Below are 15,185 nucleotides of genomic sequence, written 5' to 3' on the forward strand. Positions count from 1 at the left end.
GATCTGAGAGAGTCAGAGCCATTTGAGAGAAGAAACATCATCTTTCCAATGAATGGTCCTGTTAATCCCCAAGTTGGTTGACCACATGACTGGGCCTCAGAGGCACACATGTTGACAAGTATGTACTTTGACAAGAATTATGATTTTTAGCAATTATAGTATAATTTTATGTAAATATCTTTGCTACTTTCAGGATGTTTTTTTGAACACTTTCCTTTCAGAACAAAATAATTCAGCCATAGCTCTTCCTTTAATTATTTTGCATTTCTTTTGTTGCCAAATATAAGTGAGAAAGCCTTTTCTGGCCATGGTGGTATATGATTTTTCTGTGAGATCAATATTAGTATATCTTTCTTTCCTGTCTGGTCCCCTAATCCTGAGCAGAGTCATCCCACTTTCAAGACACAAGATTGAAAACTAATAAAATAGCTATCGTTACTAAATAGTTGAAAATGATGGAGTTGGTGCATTTTATTTGTAGTTCTCTATAGGGATTAAAAGTGATTTGGGAAAATGATTTGCTTTGTTCCAGCTCTGAGCACAGTGCCATGTAGCATCTGATAAATGTGCCCAGCAGATGACTTACTGAGTGCAATGCCAATGATTTTTAAATGTGACAAGGAATTTGACTTGAGCTGGTACAATTTTACCCAGTTTTCTTGTGCAAAATGAAAAATCCGTCCAGATACCAATCGTATTTGTATCATTTAAAACTGCTCTGAGGGATCACCACCTCCCAGGTAGAGGCTCTGGACAACAATAAGCCAGTTTATCAAAGATGGGATTGAGTGCTCGTTGTTTTTCTATTAGGGAGGAATTACGCTAAGCCCAGCAGCAGACATTTTGTGTTACCATGGCAGCCCATATTTCCTGCAGGGTTGTGACCCCTAATGACTACAGTGGGAAGGCAGGAAAAATAGAGACTCTTTGAAGATTAGTAAATAAATGCATTACTTATGCAAACTGTTTCTGAGATGGCCCCACAGTATAGAGGAGAAATGAGGAACCTCTTCAGATTGAGCAAATGGTTATATGTAAATACCTGCACTGGAAGAAAGCAAATCACCTTTCATTTGATTATTTCTTTAAAAGTCTGTTTGGTCTGATAATGAAAGTAATATAAACTGGACTTCATACTGAGAAAATAGTATTATTGTGCATGAAAATACCAACAGCCATTGATGTTTTCCTTTCATTCTCAACAACTAATTTTTCCCCCATTGGCTCTTCAGATATAGTATGGCTCCTAGAATGATTTTGCAATATTTCTCGATGGCTCACAGACAGGAAAAAATAAATGAGCATATTCAAGTTCATGTAGGCATTGAGAATGCAGTCCAACACCTCTCCTTGGTGAAAGTGGTTTAGTATTATTTTTGACAGACTTGATTTGTCTTAATTAACCTGATACATTTCTGAACAAGAAGCTGAAAATAAGAAAGAAAACCAAGCATCCATCTGAGTCTACTGTTTGCAAGCGATTTTCTCAGCACATAGTTCCTTTAAAGTCACACCTACATTTATTCATACAAGAAATACTTATTGAGTGCCTACTATACTTGTACTGTTCAAGGCACTGTTTTATGGTGAAAAATGAATCTGAACTTGCATTATGTGGGTTGTTGTTCAGTTGCTCAGTCGTGTCCAACTCTTTGTGACCCCATGGACTGCTGCACGCCAGGCTTCTCTGTCCTTCATCACCTCCCTGAGTTGGCTCAAACTCATGTCCATTGAGGCATTGATGCCATCCAACCATCTTGTCCTCTGCTGCCCCCTTCTCCTTTGGCCCTCAATCTTTCCCTGCATCAGGGTCTTTTCCAATGAGTCAGCTCTTCTCATCAGGTGGCCAAAGTATTGACGCTTCAGCTTCAGCATCGGTCCTTCCAATGAATCTTCATGGTTAGTAGATCAAATACAAATGGATTGTGTTTGCTTGGTTTATGGTGTGCTGCTCTTCAAATTAGTTATTTTGTTGGGAATAAAGAGGGAAAATATGGAATAAAGTGATTAACCTCGTGTCTGGGGTGCTGCCGGTCCCTTTCTTTTCCTGGTGTGTTTATATCAGAAACATTTATTTTCTGGGGAGTTATGTGCCAGGCAGAGCTCCAGCCACCGGGGATGGAGCTCAGGACAAGACTTAGCCTTTGCCCTCAAGGATAACATAGTACAGCTGCGGTTCCAGCGGCTCACTTTGACTTGGCAGTTTGCCCTGCTGGTATTCTAGTAATCAGCAAGGGCTGCACTGCGGAGAGCATTTCCAGGGTTTTAGATTGATTTCTGCTGACTTGTCAGTGACCTCTCACCTGGTTCTCTTTGTATCAAGGGCACAGATCTTGACCATGCAATGTTAACTTCCTTTTTATTACTTATTCCTTCTGTAATATTTTTTTTTTTACTCTCTTTGTGCACATTCTCAGGCTTCCCAGGGGGCACTAGTGGTACAGAATCTGCCTGCCAGTGCAGAAGATGCAAGAGAGCTGGGTTCGATCTCTGGGTCAGGAAGATACCCTGGAGAAGGGAATGGCAACCCACTCCAGTATTCTTGCCTGGGAAATTCCATGGAAAGAGGATCCTGGCGGGCTGCAGTCCATAGGGTCACAAAAAGTCAACACGACTGAGTGTGCATGCAGGTACATGCACATTCTCTCCAGTCAGGAAGATTGTTCAGAGCTTGACACTTTCTAGGTGATATTTTTTTAATTGGAGTAATATTGTTATTTTATGCCACATATTGCCCTTCTGTCCCCTTCTTCAGAGATTCTGATACAGCCTTTCCTCATCCCTTCCCCCCAAGTCAAACATTGAGACTGACTGGGAGGACTAGAGATCCATTCTTTAATTTTGGCTTTAATAGCTCCTGGTAGATCTAGAATGAATCTGCTGAATGAGTAGGCCAATATTTTAAGTACTTGAAATTCCTTGGCTGAAAGTGCTAAATAAAATTGCAAATGTTACCACTTTAAGAGGCAGGGTTTTAATGTTAAGCACACATATGAGGTGGATGTCCTTTTAAATAATAATTTTTTTTAAAAGCCCTCAGCTATCAACACAATCCAAAACTGTTGCTGTGCTTTGGCCATAAAGTTAAGCAGTTTCTGTGGGAACAATCCATTCCTCGTACGAATAAATCTGTTTACATTGATTCCTTCTCCATCCCATACATCCTAAAGGGCTGCTAGAGAGAGGACCATAGTGCAAGAGGGGTGCCCTGGAGAATAGGAAGGGTTGATTGTGAACACTACTGAAAACAGTGATGTGTCTCCATGCTAAGAAGCAGAAGGGTGGTAAGCCTTGACTTGGCTGACTTAACTGTAGCTGATTGTGCTTGTCAATATCATTATGAGCTATCCATCTGGTGGCCTCTGAAGCTGCCTCCTACTGTCTAGTTGTAAGGCTAAGAAATAAACACCCCTATTCATCAAGTGAGGGGCCAACAGACCATAACTCTGTTCTTATCTTTCAGAGACAGCAAATAAGCATCATCAGTCATGGTGAAAATATTTATGAAAGTCTTTTCCAACTTTAAGACTCTTTGTATTCATGATAAGCTCTTGGAGAGCAGTTTCTAAAACTCACTTAGTATTCTGCCCTTTCTTGCCTTCTGGCTTTCCGTATAATAATTCCACACAACTTCCTAGATCATGGCCTTAGCAGGAAGCCAGAGCCTTTATTTCTGTCCTTTTGCAAATTCTCTGAGATTACTAGGCTTAATTGCTCAGCAGCTGTGCAGCTGTCAAACACAGGATTTGGAAAACACTAGGGACCGACATCAGGGAGAGGGCATATGGAAGGAGCTGGGCTAGCAGGAGGGATGTTTTGTCTCCACCTTGCCTCTACCTGTTCCCCTCAGGTATCCTGCATCTTTCCCCAACACCTCAGTACAGCTTCATGCCAGCGGAGTGGAGTGGCTGAATTTGGATTGTCCTAGGGAGTAAAAGCAGAGAAGGCGATGGCACCCCACTCCAGTACTCTTGCCTGGAAAATCCCATGGATGGAGGAGCCTGGTAGGCTGCAGTCCATGGGGTCGCAAAGAGTTGGACACGACTGAGCGACTTCACTTTCGCTTTTCACTTTCATGTACTGGAGAAGGAAATGGCAACCCACTCCAGTGTTCTTGCCTGGAGAATCCCAGGGACGGGGGAGCCTGCTGGGCTGCCGTCTCTGGGGTCGCACAGAGTTGGACACGACTGAAGCGACTTAGAAGCAGCAGCAGCAGCAGGGAGTAAAAGGGAAAGGGGGAAGGGCAACTCAGCTTCTGCGCCTCCCAGTGTGTTAGTTTATGGGGCCTAGCATTGGACTCACTCCTGTCTGTAGCTCTGACACCACATAGACATCACGTATGAAGCCAGGCGTGAGGCTTCCTATCTGTTACTGCCTCAGAAGTAAAAGATTAGCTAGAGAATGAAGAAATGAGCAGATATCCTTAGCAGGCCACAGATTCTAGAGCAAAGTCTTTGGAAATCATGTATGGATGGATTGGAGAGTAGTCTTCTTCATCTGGGCCAGAAGTGCTCATAATGCAAAAGGGACCTTAGCAGTGTTTGTGGCCCCAAAGAATTATTTTGCAAGCCATCTCCACGACAAGCCTGCTGGTGGCATCTGATGGCAATTCTAGGGGGACGGAGCTTATGGAAAGAAAAATAGGGCTGTGGAGAGAAATTGGGGCTCAGGAAATAGAAGAAGATGGGTGAGGCAATAGGATGGATGGATGCAGCATTTGACACTGCACAGGGGCTCCCGGGAGACGAGTCCATTCACTGACCGGGGTGAGTCAGCTGGCAGTGGTTTGAAACTGAGGAGCAGCTGTGAGGGGATCATTTGCTGGCTGAGCACCAGGGCCTGTAAAGGGCACTTTGGAAGTAGCTCAGAAGAGGATACTGTCACTGGGTCAGGACTGGAGTGACGTGGGGGCAGAGACAGATTTGCTTTGCATACGATCAAATGTTTCTTTTTTTTAAATTAATTTTTATTGGAATATAGTTGCTTTACTGTGTTGTGTTAGCTTCCACTGTTCAGCAAAGTGAATCAGTCACATATCCCCTCACTCTTGGACCTCACTCCCATCCAGGACCCCACAGAGCACAGAGTAGGGTTCCCCACGCCACAGAGTAGGTTCCCAATAGTTATGTATTCTACACATAGTCTCAGTAGTGTAAACATGTCAATCCCAATCTCCCAATTCATCCCACCCCCGCCCTGCTTTGTCCCCTTGGTGTCCATACATTTTTTCTCTACGTCTGTGTCTGTTTTGCAAAGACGATCATCTATACAAATTTTCCTTTTAAGAAATTAATATTAACATCCCCATTTTACTTGTTTTAACTGTATGTAGTGTTGAAAATGAGTAAAATATTCCCTATATTAAAAAAAAAATTTCCTTTCAGACTATAGATGCAAACATGCTGATCATAGAAGGAAATTTGGAATATGCAGAATTTTATGCAGAAACTAATCTACCTCCCACAGATAACCACTATTAACATTTGAAGTACATCCCTTTGGACTTTCCACTCTAAGCCCATATGTATGAAGTGAAATGAAAGTCACTCAGCCCTGTCCAACTCTTTGCGACCCCATGGACTGTAGCCCATCAGGCTCCTCTGTCCATGGAATTCTCCAGGCCAGAATACCAGAGTTGGCAGTCGTTCCCTTGTCCAGGGGGTCTTCCCAACCCAGGGATTGAACCTAGGTCTCCCGCATTGCAGGTGTATTCTTCACCATCTGAGCCACCAGGGAAGCCCCAAGCCCATTTGTATATTTCTATACAAATTTTGGATCTCTGTGCTTTACAGTCTGCTTTTATCCTGCACTTCATAACATGTGATTGTCCTCTTCACTTGTCTGAATCCTGCTGCTGCTGCTGCTAAGTCGCTTCAGTCGTGTCTGACTCTGTGTGACCCCATAGACGGCATCCCACCAGGCTCCCTCATCCCTGGGATTCTCCAGGCAAGAACACTGGAGTGGGTTGCCATTTCCTTCTCCAATGCATGAAAGTAAAAAGTGAAAGTAAAGTCGCTCAGTCGTGTCCAACTCTTTGTGACCCCATGGACTGCAGCCCACCAGGCTCTTCCTTCATGGGATTTTCCAGGCAAGAGTACTGGAGTGGGGTGCCATTGCCTTCTCCTTGTCTGAATCCTACTCATCCCTAAGAGTTCAGCCTAAGCCTCACTCTCTTACAGCAACTTCTCCTGAATCCTAAACATGGTACAGTCCCTATACTCAGGCCTCCCATGGCACCCTGTTCTTGACATTTGACAGCATTCGATTTATCTCTTCATTATCTCTTCTGTGAGACTACAAGCCTGTCTTGGTGGCTGGTGTATCCTAACAGTCTGGCCCATACAGGCAAAAACTAAAAAATATCTTTGTTTAGTATGTAAATGAGAGCATTTTTTACCTGAAACTTAGCGGACCTATAACTAAGACTGACAGTAAGATTTAGAAATCCCGAGCTGGGAACCTAGGCTGTGGGTCAAAAGACACAACCAGAACCAGAGTGAGCACTTAACTGATATCTGGGGCCGTGCTTAAGGTTCCTTACTTTATAGTCGAGTTACTTTGTTCCCCACTGCCTGTGAAGCTGTGATGTGGGGAGAAGGTTCCAGAAGCACAATGCTGGGCTAAGGGAAAGGCTGTGGTGCAGCAAGCCACCACAATATACGCAGCACTTCCTCCTTCTACCCCTTTAGGTGGTGGTGTTAGTGGGAGGAGGAGTAGAGAGGGTAGCAAGGCAAAAGCATGGGGAACCTGGACACATTCATTCCATTGGCTTTGCTTCAGCACTGAGGCGCTGTCAGAGAACATTCACTGGGTCTTTCAGCCCCCAGGTAAGGAGCTACTAGATGCAGCCAGAGAGAAGTCTGTGTGGATGGTGAGAAGATTTCAGTAGCTCAAGCACTTGATGGAATCCTGGCGGACTGCATAGAGGAGGACACTGATCTATTCCAGGAAAGCAAGGCTACCTGACTCACATCTTGCTTAGCACCACGCTGCTCTATGTTTCTGTAAACGGTCCAGTCATCAGCTAGTTTCTTATACTTTTGATGAAGCTGGAGAATAGTAGACTCATCTGACAGTAATTTCACTGAGCAGAATTTTTTTAAAAGTCCAATCAAGTCTCACAAAGTCAATTTCTGTTACATTGGTCCTGCAACAATGAAGTTAAGAGAAAATTATTGTTTTAATTTTTGATGAAGAGAAAGAATTATAAAACTCCTAAGTGTTTGATCATCTGATAAGACACTTCTCTGACATTTTTAAAGGCCAAGGCTTCCCAGGTGACACTGTGGTAAAGAACCCACCGGCCAATGCAGGAGATGCAAAAGACGTGAGTTCAATCCCTGAGTCGGGAAGATCCCCTGGAGAAGGAAATGGCTACCCACTCTAGTATTCTTGCCTGGGAAATCCCGTGGATAGATGAGCCTGGTGAGCTACAGTCCATGGGGTCACAAAGAGTCAGACATGACTGAGCACACACACACACACTGAATCTTTACAGAGCCAGTAAAGCACATTTAGCCTCCAAGCAGTGTATGTTTCCTGTACATTTCTACAGTTAATTACCTTTCTTTTTTACATTCATAATCAAGTTTAAGACTATACTGACTTGTCCTGTAAATCTAAAAATAATTCCATTTGGAATCCTCTCTACAAAGACTAACTTCCTTAAGCTCAATCAAAATTAGTCCATCCATTCAGGATCCTACGATGTGTGAGCTCTGTGCAAGGAGCACAGTGACAGATGAAGGAAGCAGGACCCCCTGCTGCCAAGCTACTCACCATCCTGCTCCAAAGGTTTTGAGGGCTTTAATGTCAAAATTCTTCTGCTGGGCTTTCATGGCCTTTTGCCTCTGAAAGGGATATGATGTCATCTTCCCTGGCTATTCTTTCCTTTTCCTCTTCTTCAAGACACAACTTCTGTTCCAGCCCTATTACAAACATCGCATGCTGCCTTGCCTCCGTGTCCTGAAGCGTGTTGTCCTCTACCATATTCTCAAGGCTCAGCTCAAAATCTCCTCCACGTGTCTTCTTGGCTCTACTTGCAAAATACATATCCAGAGTCTGATCACCTCTCACCACCTCTGCTGCTACCACCCTAATTCAAGTCACCATCCTGTCTCCCCGGGACTATTTGTAAGAGTCTCTGCTTCGACTTCTGTATGCCAGTCTACTCTTCACACATTAAAGCCATATCATGTCACCTCTCTGCTCACAACCCTCCATCAACTCCTGATCTCACTCAGAATCTAATCCTAAATCTTCACCATGCCTTTCAAGTACCACATGATCTGGCCCCTCTGTTACTTTTCTGACCTTACTTCTCACCACTCTCCCTCTTGCTTTACTCTACTCTAGAAGATTTCGACCCTAATAGATCTAACACTCTTTTGATAATAGATATTTTTAATTCCTCCTTTAGTACCCTGAAAGGAGAGGTATAAATAATGTATCTTGCCTATGTACATATTTATAAAATATTAATGCCCCCAAAATGACATAAAAGAAATGCAAGGAAATAATTTACAATAAAATAGTACATATTTTAGTATGTAAATCCTGGGGCACAGCTACACTTGAAAATATGATGAAGTAGTAAGAAGTTTTGTACCTATAATGAAAAAGCATAATGAAAGTGGCAGCTCCAAACGCTGATTGATAAAGGCATGTTGTAGGGGCTATTCTAACGTCCACACTGCACGGCTCTCAGTGATATTTTTTTTTGAAATGGGATTTCTTTTTTCTTAGAATTATTTTATGTATTTATTTATGGCTGCAATGGGTCTTCATTGCTGTGCGGGCTTTTCTCTAGTTGTGGCAAGCAGGGGCTACTCTGTAGTTGTGGTGCACGAGCTTCTCATTTTGGTGGCTTCTCTTGGTGCACAGCATAAACTCTAGGGCAGACAGGCTTCAGTAGTTGTAGCACGCAGGCTCAGTAGTTGCACGTCCCGGGTTCCAGAGCGCTGGCTCAGGAGTTGTGGTGCATCATGCTTAGTTGCCCCATGGCATGTAGGATCTTCCTAGACCAGGGAACAAACCCGTGTCTCCTGAGTTGTCAGGTGGATTCTCATCCACTGAGCCACCAGGGAAACCCCTGAAATGGTGAATATTTCTTGATAAAGTTCTAAGTTGAATTTTCCAATCATTGAAACCATTAAAAAACAAAAACACTCACGCACGTTTTCAAAATGCCCTCTAGGGGGCACTGATGCCCCAACTGAGAATGGCTCAGACCTTTGACCTTGCTTCTCTTGGACTAACCAAAGCTTATTCCCACCTCAGGGCCTTTGCACTTGCTGTTCTCTCTGCCTGGAAGGCTTTTCCTCAAACATTTAGATGATTCCTTCTCTCTTCTCTCAGATCTCTGTTCAAATGACACTACTTTAGGGAGCCCTTTCCTGACCACTCTTTCTAAAATAATACGCTCTATCTTTTCACACTTAAATTTTCTTCCAAATGCTGTAATTGACATTATCTTAGGTATCTATTTACATATTTACTACCTGGCTCTCCCACTAGACTCTAGTGACTAAAAGGAATTCTCCATGACTTCAGACACTTCTTTTACACAGCTCTGTTTCCCAGATACTGGGAGAGTTTATTAATGAATCCAGGTTTTCTCTGATTCCAGGATGGCAGTAACAATTAAGCTTCCTAACCATTAAATAATCATGGTAAGAGCTATACCATTTATTGACCAAGTGCTATATAGTTTGTACTGTGCCATGTTCTAACAACAGCACTATGAAGTATTATTATCATCCCCATCTTACAGAGGGGCAAACTGAGACCTAGGTTACTTCATTTGTTCAAGATCACAGAGATGGTGGTAAGTAGCAGAGACCATGATTTTCTTCATTACATCTTGCAGTAAGTAGGAAAGCTAAGAGTTAATTCAGAGGCAGTCCTACTCGTAACCTTTCGGCCAACCCATGTCAGGGATGGGGACTGATATCCAACCTGATGCCTCTAGAGTGATGCTCTGCAAGGTCTAGCTTGCAGAAATGTCAGCAAGCTTCATACCTACCTAGCCTTTGCCAGGAGTGTTGGTGGGTTCAACAACAAATGTTATTCCCTTCCCACCCCAGTGACTCTTCAACTTTTCTGCTTTGTTATACCAAGAAAACAAAGAATCAAGAAGACTGGTTTCTCTGCATGGGTACTTTCTGAACAACTGTGTGTTGTTTCCTCCTCCCAAGTTCTTTCATGGAAGGGGTTTTAACTGCTTTTAAACATAACTTTCTGCTGCATATTGCTATTATTTGTTTATACATATCCTATGTCTCCTATTCATTTGAAGCTCCTAGAAAGCAGGGACCGAATCTTAGTCAACCTTGTACTCTCCTCAGTAACCTTTGGCCTTCAAACCAGACTAAGCCCCTGATCCTCTGTGGAACTCTATACATCTTACTAGATGGTTCCCAGAGCTCCATGCGGTACCTTGACATGCAGTAGATGCTCAACATATACTTCTTGTTTGCTTCCTGTATCTTGGTCCTCTTTACAGCAAAACGGAAGATCCTCTCACTGTGTTTTTGCCCTTACGCCTTAACTCTTTCATTCATTGTTTCTCTCTTTTATGCAACAATCTCTCCCCTCGGGGTTCAGAGAGAGTAGAAATCTCTCTCTTTCTCTCTCACTTTCTTCAGGTTTGACTCCTGTAGTCTGAATTCTGCGCACATATATACCCACTCCTTTACATCATCAGTGTCCTCTATACCCACTCCTTTACACCATCAGTGTCCTCTGAGGGTAAGAACACGCTCCCAGGGCTGGAACCCCCAGGTAGGGGCAGCAATGATACCTGACACTTAAATTTCTGTTATCAGTTTCCCGTGTACCTTCTTACACCTCTTGTTTGCACACTACAACTTTATCATGAGTTAAGCGTGTATTATAAGAATTCTCATTTTACAGATAAGCAAGTAGTCTTGGGGAATTTTAATGATATTCTCAATGTCACACAGCAAATTGAGTGGCAGAGTCAGTTCAGTCACTCAGTCGTGTCCATGTGCATCCAGTCTTTGTGACCCCATGTACTGCAGCACGGCAGGCCTCCCTGTCCATCACCAACTCCCGGAGCTTGCTCAAACTCATGTCCATCAAGTCGGTGATGCCATCCAACCAACTCATCCTCTGTTGCCCCCTTCTCCTCCTGCCTTCAATCTGTCCCAGCATCAGGGTCTTTTCCAATGAGTCGGCTGTTTGCATCAGGGGGCCAAAGTATTGGAATTTCAGCTTCAGTATCAGTCCTTCCAATGAATATTCAGAACTGATTTCCTTTAGGATTGACTGGTTTGATCTGCTTGCTGTCCAAGGAACTCTCAATTCCAGCTTGCCACTGAGTGGCAGAACTAGGATTCAAACCTGCGTTTTTGGATCTCTGGCTCCAAAGGTACTCTTTCTGGGGCGTGTGGGTGGAGCAGAAGACCCTGGGGACCTCCTTGCCTCCAGACCTCAAATCCAGCACTTCACAGGGAGGGATAAATGGGAAGAACAGTTTCATTCTTCATTAGGTCTGTGTTGGGCGGTACCCAGTGTGTTTACTAGGAACACAAAACCATAATTAGGAAACTGGTCCAGGTCTCCCAGGCAGAGATGTGCTGATATTCTCACCATAAGCCTGAGCTCAGCCTTTCTGGACCAGACTCTAGTCTAAGAGCATTGCACTGGGGCAGACCACAAGGGACCTCTAACATCTGCTGAACACCAAACCCAAGCTCTCTCAGACATCCACTACTTCCATTCTGGGCTTCTTTTTCCCCATTTGAAAATTGCTAACACTGTCAACATTCTGAAGTTCATCCCCATTCACTCCTCTTGGCAGCATGTGCTGAATTCAGCCTGTGTTAATCTGAGAAGGAGCCAGCCCCAACCCAATGACCCTCCTCCAACTTGTCTCAATGCAGCTTCATTATAGTTCTTGTGCAAAGTTGAGTGTCAAAATTTTCTCCTGAAAGAAATTAAAGATCTAAATAATGGAAAGGCATCCTGTGTTCATGGATTAGAAAACTTAATATTGCTAAGATGACAATACTATCCAAAGTGATCCACAGATTCAATATAATTTCTTATCCAAATCTCAATACCTTTTTTGAAGAAATGAAAATGGTGATCCTACAATTCATGTAGAATTACCAAGAACCCTAAATATCCAAAACAATCTTGAAAAAGAAAAAAAATGGAGGACTTACACCACCCAGTTTCAAAATGTACTACAAATTTACAGGGACTGGCATAAGAATAGACATATAAATACATGGAATAAAACTCAAGGTCCAGAAATAAACCCATATATCTATGGTCAGATGATTTTCCTTACAAGGAGGCTAGGACCCTTCAATGGGAAAGAATCATTTCTCCAACAAATGGTGCTAGGACAACCAGATATCTGTTTGCAAAAGAATTGAGCCCCTATCTCATACCATATACAAAGTTAAGTAAAAACAAATCAAAGGCCTAAATGTAAATGCTGAAACTATAAAACTTAGAAGAAAATGTAAGGATAAATATTCATGACCTTTGGTTGAAGCATAAGCGACAAAAGAGAAAAATAGACAAATTGGACTACATCAAAATTAAAAACTACTGTGTATCAAAGGACACAATCAAGAGAGTGAAAAGACAACCTGCAGAATGGGAAAAGTATTTGTAACTCTTATATCTGATATGTCTAGTGTCTAGAATATATAAATAAGAATCCAACTTTAAAAAATGGGCAAATAACTTGAATAGACATTTCTTCAAAGAAGTTATAAAATAGTGTTGTTGTTGTTCAGTCACCCAGGTGTGTCTTGACTCTTTGCGACCCCATGGACTACAGCACTCCAGGCCTCCCTGACCCTCACCATCTCCTGAAGTTTGCCCAAGTTCATGTACATTGCATTGGTGATGCCATCTAACCATCTTGTCCTCTGATGCCCTCTTCTCCTTCTGCCCTCAAGCTTCCCCAGCATGAGGGACTTTTCCAGTGAGTTGGCTGTTCACATCAAATGACCAAAATACTGGAGTTTCAGCTTCAGCATCAGTCCTTCCAATGAGTATTCAGGGTTGATTTCTTTTAAGACTGACTGGTTTGATCTCCTTGCTATCCAAGGGACTCTTGGGAGTCTTCTCCAGGACCACAGTTCAAAGGCATCAATTCTTTGGTGTTCTGCCTTCTTTATGGTCCAGCTCTCACAACCATTTGTGACCACTGGGAAGTCCATAGGCTAGACAATATGGTCCTTTGTCAGCAGGGTAATGCCTCTGCTTTTCAACACACTGTCTACGTTTGTCATAGCTTTCCTGCCAAGAAGCAATTGTCTTCTGATTTCATGGCTGCAGTGACCATCCGCAGTGATTTTAGAGCCCCAAAAGAGGAAATCTATCACTACTTCCACTTTTTCCCCTTTTATTTGCCATGAAGTAATGGGGCTGGAATAAAATATGGGCCAAAGAACTAAATAGACATTTCTCCAAAGAAGACATACAGATGGCTAACAAACACATGAAAAGATGCTCAACATCACTCCTTATCAGAGAAATGCAAATCAAAATCACAATGAGGTACCATTTCACACCAGTCAGAATGGCTGCAATCCAAAAGTCTACAAGCAGTAAATGATGGAGAGGCTGTGGAGAAAAGGGAACCCTCTTACGCTGTTGGTGGGAATGCAAACTAGTACAGCCACTATGGAGAACAGTGTGGAGATTCCTTAAAAAACTGGAAAAAAAAAAAAAACTGGAAATAGAACTGCCTTATGACCCAGGAATCCCACTACTGGGCATACACTCCGAGGACACCAGAATTGAAAGAGACACGTGTACCCGAGGGTTCATTGCAGCACTGTTTATAATAGCCAGGACATGGAAGCAACCTAGATGTCCATCAGCAGATGAATGGATAAGAAAGCTGTGGTACATATACACAATGGAGTATTACTCAGCCATTGAAAAGAATACATTTGAATCAGTTCTAATGAGGTGGATGAAACTGGAGCCTATTATACAGAGTGAAGTAAGCCAGAAAGAAAAACACCAATACAGTATACTAACGCATATATATGGAATTTAGAAAGATGGTAACGATAACCCTGTATGCGAGACAGCAAAAGAGACACGGATATATAGAACAGTCTTTTGGACTCTATGGGAGAGGGAGAGGGTGAGATGATTTGGGATAATGGCATTGAAACATGTATAATATCATGTAAGAAATGAATCGCCAGTCCAGGTTTGATGCAGGATACAGGATGCTTGGGGCTGGTGCACTGGGATGACCCAGAGGGATGGTACAGGGAGGGAGGTGGGTGGGGGATTCAGCATGGGGAACACGTATACACCCGTGGCAGATTCATGTTGATGTATGGCAAAACCAATACAATACTGTAAAGTAAATAAATAAATAAATACTTCTGTTACTAAAAAAAAAAAAAAAAAAGTAATGTGGCTGGATGCCACGATCTTAGTTTTTTTAATACTTAGTTTTAAGCCAGCTCTTTCACTCTCTCCCTTCACCCTCAAGAGGCCCTTTAGTTCCTCTTCACTTTCTGCCATTAGAGTGGTATCATCCGCATATCTGAGGTTGTTGAGGTTTCTTCCACCTATCTCATCCAGCCCAGCATTTTTCGTGATGTGCTCAGCATATAGGTTAAACAAACAGGGTGACAGCAGATAGCCCTGTTGTACTCCTTTCTCAATTTTTAATCAATCAGTTGTTCTGTACAGGGTTCTAACTGTTGCTTCTTGACTCACATACAGGTTTCTCAGGAGACAGGTAAGATGGTCTGGTATTCCCATCTCTTTAAGAGCTTTCCACAGTTTGTTATGGTCCACACAGTCAAAGGCTTTAACATAGTCGAACAGAGGTAGGTGTGTTTTTTGGAATTCCCTTGCTTTCTCTATGATCCATTAGTGAATGTTGGTAATTTGATCTCTGATTATTCTTCCTTTTCTAAATCCAGCTTGGCACATCTGGAAGTTCTTGGTTCGCTCACTTATTTCACTGCTGAAGCATGCTGAAGCCTAGCATGCAAGATTTTAAGCATGACCTTACTAGCATGGGAGATGAGGACAATTGTCTGATGGTTAGCACATTCTTTAGTACTACCCTTCTTGGGAATCGAGACGAGGATTGATCTTTTCTAGTTCTGTGGCCATTGCTTGGTCTTCCAGATTTGGTGACATATTGAATGCAACACCTTGAT

This window comes from Capricornis sumatraensis, chromosome X (genome assembly GCF_032405125.1).
Source record: "Capricornis sumatraensis isolate serow.1 chromosome X, serow.2, whole genome shotgun sequence".
Classification (NCBI taxonomy): domain Eukaryota; kingdom Metazoa; phylum Chordata; class Mammalia; order Artiodactyla; family Bovidae; genus Capricornis; species Capricornis sumatraensis.